The sequence below is a fragment of the Trichechus manatus genome, unplaced genomic scaffold, assembly GCF_000243295.1.
Source record: "Trichechus manatus latirostris isolate Lorelei unplaced genomic scaffold, TriManLat1.0 scaffold00070, whole genome shotgun sequence".
Taxonomy (NCBI): Eukaryota; Metazoa; Chordata; class Mammalia; order Sirenia; family Trichechidae; genus Trichechus; species Trichechus manatus.
Window position 1 is genome coordinate 2,845,780 of NW_004444006.1, and position 10,404 is coordinate 2,856,183.

General features: G+C 36.4%; 1 pseudogene; it reads left to right on the plus strand.

The window, feature by feature from the left end:
• The first annotated feature begins 579 nt into the window (after nt 1–579).
• LOC101352281 (serine/threonine-protein phosphatase 4 regulatory subunit 2 pseudogene) lies at nt 580–1,855 on the plus strand (annotated as a pseudogene).
• The last annotated feature ends 8,549 nt before the right edge of the window (nt 1,856–10,404 follow it).

Genomic DNA, 10,404 nt, shown 5'->3' on the forward strand with positions numbered 1-10,404 from the left:
AAAAAAAAGAAAATGGAAGGAATACACAGCCACTATACCAAAAAGAATTGGTCGACATTCAATCATTTCAGGAGGTAGCATATGACCAAGAACCGATGGTACTGAAGCAAGAAGTCCAAGATGCACTGAAGGCATTGACATAAAAACAAGGCTTCAGGAATTGACAGAGTACCAACTGAGAGGTTTCAACGAAAGGATGCAGCACTGGAAGTGCTCACTTGTCTATGCCAAGAAATTTGGAGGACAGCTACCTGCCTAACCAACTGGAAGAGATCCACTTTTGTGCCCATTCCAAAGAAAGGTGATCCAACAGAATGTGAAAATTATTGAATAATATCATTAATATCACACACAAGTAAAATTTTGCTGAAGATTATTCAAAAGTGGTTGCAGGGTATCGACTTGGGAAGATGTTCTCTCTCTAGGTCTATCTCTCTAGCTAGCTTCCCCAGCTCCCTTCGTGGCACCTCCACCCTTGCCTGTGTGTTGCAGTGTGTGCAAGGGAGGGGGAGGGTGTGCGGGGTGGGGTGAGGTGGTCCAGTCTTGGGGAGAACCGTGGTGGGAGGCAGAGGCTGCTAGAGACTCTGGGAAGCCATGGACCTTGAGATGCTGCAGGAGGCGCTGAAAGGTTTTGAGAAGAGGGGGAAAAAGGAAGTTTGTCCTGTCCTGGATCAGTTTATTTGCCATGTAGCCAAGACTGGAGAAACAATGAAACAATGGCCCCAATTTAAAGGTTATTTGATTTTCATACTGGAGAAAGTGATGGATGATTTCAGAATTTCACCTCCTGTATCAAGAGGTGGTCCCAACTCTAATGTGGAATACATTTCCTTTGATGAAACGAAGGAAAGAATACTGAAAATTGTCACTGGATTTAATGGTATCCTTTTTACTATTCAACAACTATGTGAATTGCTAACAGATCCAAGGAGAAACTACACAGGAATAGACAAATTTCTCAGAAGAGTAGAAAAGAATGTGGTGGTTGTTATCTGTGTTTATCCTTCTTTAGAGAAAAACAGTTCCAATATTTTAAATCAAATGAATGGTGCTATGTTTCCTGGAAATTCACGAAGTTATACTGAGAGGTCCAATATAAATGCACCTGGAACACTCAGACAACTTAAATGACCAAAGGTTTCTTTGTCAGCCACCATGACAACAAATGGTTTGCCTGATAACACAGAAGGAAAAGAGACAAACTTAACGAAAAATGAGGACAAAAATCACAGTGACTCTCCGATATATGAATCAGAAGTTTCCTTGGTGAGCCCTAGAAAAAATAAACATCCAGATGAAAATGCTGTGGAAGCTGAGGAGCAAGAGACCAAAAAAACTCAGATTTGACAAAGAAGGTGAAGTAAGAGAGACAGCCAGTCTAACAACTTCCAGTGAAATTCCTTCAGTTATGGTAGAAGAAACAGAAGCATCATCTTCATCTCAGGCTAAAGATAAAGAAAGTAGATGTGCCAGACAGCACTGTACAGAAGAGGATAAAGATGAGAATGAAGAGGAAGAAGAGTCTCTTATAATATAAAGAGAAGTGGTCCCAGAAAGAAAAAATCAAGAAAAAGAATCTGATGATACCTTAACTGTGAATGAAGAGACTTCTGGGGAAAATAATCAAATGGAGGAATCTGATCTGTCGCAAGCTCAGAAAGATTTACATTCTGAAGATAGTGAAAATACAGGCCTTGTAAGTGGTTGTTTTGACTGCCATGAAACAAAAACTGGAGAGATTCTCTCAGAGTCATTTATTCTAAACGACAAAGCCACAGAAGTCATAGATGAACTGATGGAACAAGACTATTTAGATGCAGTATTTTCCATACTGTTCTGGTTTTACACTGTATAAAATTTACATGTAATAAAGTGGACCTTTAGTTTTACAAGAGAAGCAGGTTGTAAAATTAAGTACTTTATGGAGTAAATCCTGAAAGAGTTGTACATGTAAGAACTATGAATATCAGCTCTTCTGGGTCCTGGTTACTGCTGACTTTTTTTGGTGTGGTCAAATCAGTGATTTGTGTATAGATTTTTCTTTTTTTAAATTTAGAATTAAAGTTTATAAACTGGATGGTAATAATTATAATTTTGAAAACTTTTGGAGATTATTACATTTAGTTTATACATATGCAAGAAACCTTTTTGTCTTATCTCTTTCTGACAGCTCTAGGAGTTTTTATATTTTGGTCATAGTTTCAACATTTTAATATGTAAATTATAGGATTTCATGCTCGTTCCCAGATTTTGTTTGACTATGTAGAATGGAACTTTAAGTCATACATACATACATATATATATATTATTCTAAGGGGGAAATGTTATATTCTTCTGTTTCTATAAAGAGATGAATACAGAGGATACTTTTTCTATTGGTAATGATTGAGTTTCCCTCTTTCAGAAGACAATTTCTTTCTCTTCTGAGTAACTCAAATATAACCTGGCCCTTGTGAAACCCTGGAAATCTTAAGTCTGTTGAAATACCAGGTTAAACACATTCCAAGAGATCTGTTCAAACTAAAATTCTTTTGTATACTTCTGAGGCGGCTGAGAAAAAGACTTCATTATTTATGAGAAAATGTGCTTTGTCTTGGAAATTGTGTTCAAACATTAGCTTACTATTTTGTGGGATGAATGTTTATAAAGCTGACATAAGACCATCTCAGAAGAACGGGGCAGGTTCCTTGACCTTTTGCTTGCTTTTCCGAACACTGAATGTTATACATTTCTTTCTAGATTATTTTAGAGTATGCAAATATCAATGGTATGAAACACCACTGTACTGGAAGAATTAATATTTTACTTTAGTAATGTACCTGGGCTAAATGACTAAAGCTTTAAGGGTGCATAGAAACTAACATAATTTGTATGACATTTTGAAGTGAATTAAATACTTTTGAACATACTTCTTAGACAGCCAGTGTTATATTTTTCAGATAAATACAAAGCACAATGATTACTCTAAACTCAATATTTTCAAATTCACATATTTAAAGTCATGCAAGCTGCAACTTCCCTGTCAAAATTACTGACTGCCAAATTTATACCTGTTTCTTCAGCTGTATATTTTGATATTTAGAATTTGTAAATTTCTGTAAAGTAGATTTTGTAGACTATAATGTGTTCACTGCCTTTGTGAAGCAGTATATAATTGTATAACTTCTGTGTGTAAACTGAATGCCTGGGCTTTCAATACAGTATTCCAATAATGCAATAAATATTAATGATATGAAATATTTGAGTACATTTTTATCATAATATAAAACTTTCCTTTCTTTAGTTTCAGATACCTGAAGTACACAGATTAACTTATAAAACTGATGTCAACAATTTCTGACACTGTATCATATGCTGGGGTGATTTGATTGGCAAACACAAGTTTTGCATTTTGACTACTTAAATTCCTGTGACTAAAAATACCAAAATGATTTGGCTCCACTTATGTTTCAACAAATGGGTTAGGCATTGGAAGTGCTCACTCATCTATGCCAAGAAATTTGGAAGACACCTACCTGACCAACAGACTGCAAGAGATCCATATTTATGCCTATTCCAAAGAAAGATGATCCAACTGAATGTGGAAATTATCGAACAATATCATTAATATCACATGCAAGTAAAATTTTGCTGAATATCATTCGAAATGTGACATTCATTTGTTCATTGCTAATGTCAGATGGATCTTGGCTGAAAGCAAAGAATACCAGAAAGTTGTTTACCTGTGTTTTACTGACTATGCAAAGGCATTCAACTGTGTGGATCATAACAAATTATGGATAACATTTCAAAGAACGGGACTTCCAGAACATTTAATTGTGCTCATGAGGAACCTGTATATAGATGAAGAGGCAGTCGTTTGAACAAAACAAGGGGACACTGATAGCAAGGATGGCTAGACTTCTCACGTACTTTGGACATGTTGTCAGGAAGGACCAATCCCTGGAGAAGGACATTATGCTTGGTAAAGTAGAGGGTCAGCGAAAAAGAGGAAGACCCTCAGCAAGATGGATTGACACAGTGGCTGCAACAATGGGCTCAAGCATCACAATGATTGTGAGGATGGCACAGGACTGGGCAGTGTTTCACTCTGTTGTACATAGGGTAGCTATGAGTGGGAACTGTCTCAACGGCACCTAACAATAACAACAACTCCTTATTTAGTGAGTTTCCCCCACCATCTCCTGTCCCTTGTAACCATCAAAAAAAGTTTATTTCTGTGTGTAAACCTTTTCTTGACTATTCATAATTGTGGTCTCATACAATATTCGCCCTTTTGTGATTTACTTATTTTACTCAGCATAATGTCCTCCAGATTCATCCATGTTGTTACATGTTTCACGGATTCGTCATAGTATTTCAATTTATGTATGTACCACAGTTTGTTTATCCATTCATCCGTTGATGGGCACCTTGGCTGTTTCTGTCTTTTTGCTGTTGTGAATTATGCTGCAATGAACATGAGTGTGCATATGTCTATTTTGTCATGGCTCTTATTTCCCTAGGATAAGGATGGAGTTGCTGGATCATATGGGGTTTCTATTTCTAGCTTATTAAGAAGGTGCCATACTGTTTTCCATAATGGTTGTACCATTTTACATTCCCACCAGCAGTGTATAAGAGTTCCAATCTCCCCACAATCTTACCAACATTTTCTGTTTTCTGTTTTTTTGATCAGTGCCATTATTGCTGCAGTGAGATGGTATTTCGTTGTAGTTTCGATTTACATCTCTCTAATGGCTAATGCTCATGAGCATCTCTTCATGAGTTTTTTATTCGCCTGAGTGTTTTCTTTGGTGAAGTGACTGTTCATGTCCTTTGCCCATTTTTTATTGGTTATTTGTCTTTTTGTTGCTGTTGAAGTTCTCTATAAATTTCAGAGATTAGAACTTTGTTGAATACGTCATAGCCAAAATTTTTCCCCCATCTGTAGATTCTCTTTTTACTCTTCTGGTGAAGTCTTTTGATAAACATAAGTATTTAATTTTTAGGAGATCCCAGTTAACTAGTTTATTTTCTGCTGTTTGTGCATTTTTTTGTTATGTTTGGTATTCTATTTATGCTATATATTAGGGCCCTAGCATTGTCACTATTTTTTCTTCCATGATCTTTATAGTTTTATGTTTTACATTTAGGTCTTTGATCCATTCTGAGTTAGTTTTTGTGCACGGTGTGAGGTATGGATCTTGTTTTAGTTTTCTGCAAATGGATATCCAGGTTTGCCAGCACCATTTTTTAGACTTTCTTTTCCCCACTTATTGAAATTCGACCATTTGTCAAAGGTCAGCTGTCCATAGGTGGGTGGATTTACTTCTGCGTTCTTAATTCTGTTCCATTGTCTATGTGTCTGTCAGTGTATCAGTCCCAGGCTTTTTTGACTACCATAGCTGTATTGGAGGTTCTGAGATTGGCAGTGTGAAGTCTCCTACTTTGTTCTTCTTCTTCAATAATTCTTTGCTTGTCTGGGGCCTCTTTACCTTCCACATAAAGTTGGTGATTAGTTTTCCTTCTCATTGAAGAATGTTCTTGGAATTTGGATCAGGATTAAATTATAGTTGTAGATTTATTTGGATAGTATTGACGTTTTCACAGTGTTAAGTCTTTCTCTCCATGAGGATGGTATGTTTTTCCATTTATGTAGGTCTCTTTTGGTTTCTTGCAGTAGAGTTTTGTAGCCTTCTTTGAGTACGTCTCTTATGTCTCCAGTTAGATTTATTCCTAAGTATTTTATCTTTTTGAGTGTTATTGTAAATGGTATTGTTTTCCTGATTTCGTTTTAGGAGTTCTCTTTGTTTGTGTTGAGGAATCCAACTGATTTTATTATGTTGATCTTGTACCTTGCCACTTTGCTGAATTCTTCTATTAGTTCCAGTAGCTTTCTTTTGTAGTCTCCAGGATTTTCAATGTATATGATCATATTATCTGTAAATAGGGACAGTTTTACTTCTTTGTTACCAATTTGTAGGCCCATTTAATTCCCTTTCTTGACTTACTGCTATAGCTAAGACTTCCAGTACAATATTGAATAAGAGTGTTGATAAAGGTCATCCTTGTCTGGTTCTCCGTTCTCAAGAGGAATGCTTTCAGTTTCTCTCCGTTGAGAACAAACTTGGCTGTTTGTTTTGTATATTTGCCCTTAATCATCTTGAGGAATTTCCCTTCTATTCCTATTTTGCAGAGATGTTTTTATCAAGAATGGGTGTTGGACTTTATAAAATGCCTTTTCTGCATCTATTGAGATGATCATGTGATTTTTTTTTATTTACATGGTGGATTACTTGATTGATTTCTGATGTTAAACCATCCTTGCATACCTGGTATGAATCCCACGTGGTTATGATGTATTATTTTATTATTATTTTTGGTATGTTTTGGATTCTATTCATTTGAATTTTGTTCAGAATTTTTGCTTCTATATTCATGAGGAATATTGCTCTATAATTTTCATTTTCTGAGGTGTCTTTGGTTATGGTATTAGGGTTATGCTAGCTTCATAGAATGAATTGGGAAGTATTCCTTTCTTTTCTATGTTCTAGAATAGTTTGAATAGTATTGGTGTTAACTCTTCTCTCAACGTTTGGTAGAATTCTCCAGTGAAGCCATCTGGGCCAGGGTTTTTGTTGCTGTTGTTGGAAGTTTTTTTAATGATCTCTTCAATTGCTTATTTTGTTATGGGTCAGGTCAGATTTTCTATTTCAGTTTGTGTTAGTTTGGGTAGGTAAAGTGTTTCTAGAAATTTTTCCATTTCTTCTAGATTTTAAAATTTGTTGGAGTAAAATTTTTCATAATAATCTGTTATGATCCTTTTTATTTCAATTGGTTCTGCTGTAATGTACAACCATCTCACTTCTTATTTGGATTATTTACATCTTCTTTTCTTTGTCAGTTTTGTCAGTGGTTTTTCAATTTCATTGATCTTTTCAAAGAACCAACTTCTAGTCTTTTTGACTAGAAGAGTTTTTCTATTTTCTGACTCATTTATGTCTCCTCTAATCTTTGTTATTTCCTTTCTTCTGGTGACTGTGGGCTTCTTTTGCTGCACTTTTTCTATTTGTTCGAGTTGTGGGGTTAAGGTGTTGATTCTGGTCTTTTTTCCTCTTTTGATGAGTGCATTTATTGCTATAAATTGACCTCTGAGCAATGCTTTTTCTGTATTCCAAAGGTTTTGGTATGTTTTGTTTTCATTCTCACTTGATTTTAGGAATTTTTAAATTTCATTTTTAATTTCTTCTGTTACCCTGTGATTTTTAAGCAAGGTGTGGTTCAGTCTCCATGTATTTGATTTTTTTTCCTGGTTCTTCTGCTACTGATTTCTAATTTTATAGCATTGTGATCTGAGAAGATGCTTTGTAGTATTTATTTATTTATTTATTTATTGTTGTAGTTAAATGAAGTTTACATTTCAAGTTAGGCTCCCATACAAAATTTTTATTCATACATTGTTATGAGACACTAATTGCTCATCCCATTCTGCGACAGCACACTCCTCCTTTCCACCCCTGATTCCCCATGACCATTCAACCAGCTCCTAACCATCTCTGCCTTCCCATCAAATCTCTGGACAGAAGCTGCCTCTTTGGTCTCTTGTATCTAGTTGACTAAGAGGCACACTCTTCATGAGTATCACTTTATGTCCCACAGTCCAGTCCAATCCCTGTTTCAAGATTTGGCCTCAAAAATAGTTTTAGTCCTCGTCTGATAGAGTCCAGGGGACATGCTTTCTGGGGTAACTCCAGTCTCAGTCAGACCATTAAGTCTGGTCTTTTCACTAAAATTTGAATTTTGCACCCCACTTTTCTCCTGCTCCATCAGGGACTCTCTGTTGTGTTCCCTGTCAGGACATTCATTGGTGGTAGCCAGGCACCATCTAGTTCTTCTGGTCTCAGGCTGATGAAGTCTCTGGTTTATGTGGCCCATTCTGTATCTTGGGCTAATACTTTCCTTGTGTCTTTGGTGTTCTTTGTTCTCCTTTATTCCAAGTGGTTGGGACCAATTGATGCATCTTAGATGGCCGCTTGCAAGCTTTTAAGACCCCAGATGCCACTCACCAAAGTAAGACGCAGAACATTTTCTTAATAAGCTTTGTTATACCAATTGATCTGGATGTCCCCTGAAAACATTGTCCCCAGACCATTACCCCTGCTACTATGCCTCTCAAAGTATTTGATTGTATTCAGGAAACTTCTTAGCTTTGGTTTAGTCCAGTTATGCTGACTTCCCCTGTAGTGTGTGCTGTCCTTCCCTTCACCTAAGACAATTCTTATCTACTATCTAGTTAGTGAATAACCCTCACCCTCCCTCCCCACCCCCGTAACCATCAAAGAATGTTTTCTTCTATGTTTAAACCTTTTCTTGAGTTCTTATAATAGTGGTCTTATACAGTATTTATCCTTCTATGACTGACTAAATTCACTCAGCATAAGTTCCAGCTTCCACCATGTTATACGATGGTTCACAGCTTCATTGTAGTTTTTTATCACTGCTTAATATTCCATTGTGTGGATATACCATAATTTGTTTATCTATTTTTCTGATGATGGGCACCTAGGTTGCTTCCATCTTTTTGCTATTGTGAACAGTGCTGCAATAAACATGGGTGTGCATATATCTATTCCTGTGATGGCTCTTATTTCTCTAGGATATATTCCAAGGAGCGGGATAGCCAGATCATATGGTACTTCTGTTTCTAGCTTTTTAAGGAAGCGCCGAATCAATTTCCAAACTGGTTGTACCATTTTACGTTCCCACCAACAGTGTATAAGTGTTCCAGTCTTTCCACAACCTCTCCAGCATTCATTATTTTGTGTTTTTTGGATTAATGCTAGCCTTGTTGGGATGAGATGATATCTCATTGTAGTTTCGATCTGCATTTCTCTAATGGCTAATGATCCTGAGCATTTCTTCTTGTGTCTGTTAGCCCCCTGAATATCTTCTTTGGTGAAGTGCCTGCTCATATCCTTTGCCCATTTTTTAATTGGGTTATTTGTCTTTTTGTTGTTGAGGTATTGCACTATTTTGTAGATTTTAGAGATTAAATGCTGATCAGATTTGTCATAACCAAAAATTTTTTCCCAGTCAGTAGGTTGTCTTTACTTTTTTGGTGAAGTCTTTTGATGAGCATAAGTGTTTGATTTTTAGGAGCTCCCATTTATCTAGTCTCTCTTCTGGTGATTGTGCATTGTTACTTATGGTTCGTATTGTGTTTATGCCATGTATTAGGGCTCCTAGCATTGTCCCTATTTTTTCTTCCACGATCTTTATAGTTTTCGATTTTATATTTAAGTCTTTAATCCATTTTGAGTTAGTTTTTGTACATGATGTGAGGTATGGGTCTTGTTTCATTTTTCTGCAGATGGCTATCCAGTTATGCCAACACGATTTGTTAAAGAGACTGTCTTTCCCCCAGTTAATGGACTTTGGGCCTTTGTCAAATATTAGCTGCTCATAGGTGGATGAGCTTATGTCTGGATGCTCAACTCTGTTCCATTGGTCTATATATCTGTTGTTGTACCAGTACCAGGCTGTTTTGACTACCATGGCAGTATAATAGGTCCTAAAATCAGGTAGTGTAAGGCCTTCCACCTTGTTCTTCTTCTTCAGTAATGCTTTATTTATTCAGGGCCTCTTCCCTTTCCATATGAAGTTGGTGATTTGTTTCTCCATCTCATTAAAAAATGCTGCTGGAATTTGGATCGGGATTGCCTTGTATCTATAGATTGCTCTGGGTAGAATTGGCATTTTCACTATGTTGAGTCTACCTATCCATGAGTAAGGTGTATTTTCCCACTTATGCAGGTCTCTTTTAGTTTCTTGCAGTAGTGTCTTGTAGCTTTCTCTGTATAGATCTTATACGTCTCTGGTTAGATTTATTCTTAATTATTTTATCTTCTTGGAGGCTATTGTAAATGGTATTGATTTGGTGATTTCCTCTTCAAGGTTCTCTTTGTCGGCATAAAGGAATCCAATTGATTTTTGTATGTTTATCTTGTATCCTGAAACTTTGCTGAAATCTTCTATTAGTTCCAGTAGTTTTCTTGTTGATTCGTTGGGGTTTTCTGTGTAGAAGATCATATCATCTGCAAATAGAGATACTTTGACTTCTTTTCTCCCAATCTGGATGCCCTTTATTTCTTTTTCTAGCCTAATTGCTCTGGCTAGGACCTGCAGCACAATGTTGAATAATAGTGGTGATAGAGGACATCCTTGTCTGGTTCCTGTTCTCAAGGGGAATGCTTTCAAAATCTCTCCATTTAGGATGATGTTGGCTGTTGGGTTAGTATAAATGCCCTTAATTATATTGAGGAACTTCCCTTCTATTCTTATTTTATTGAGAGTTTTTATCATGAATGGGTGTTGGACTTTGTCGAATGCCTTTTCTGCATTGATTGATAAGATCATGTGGTT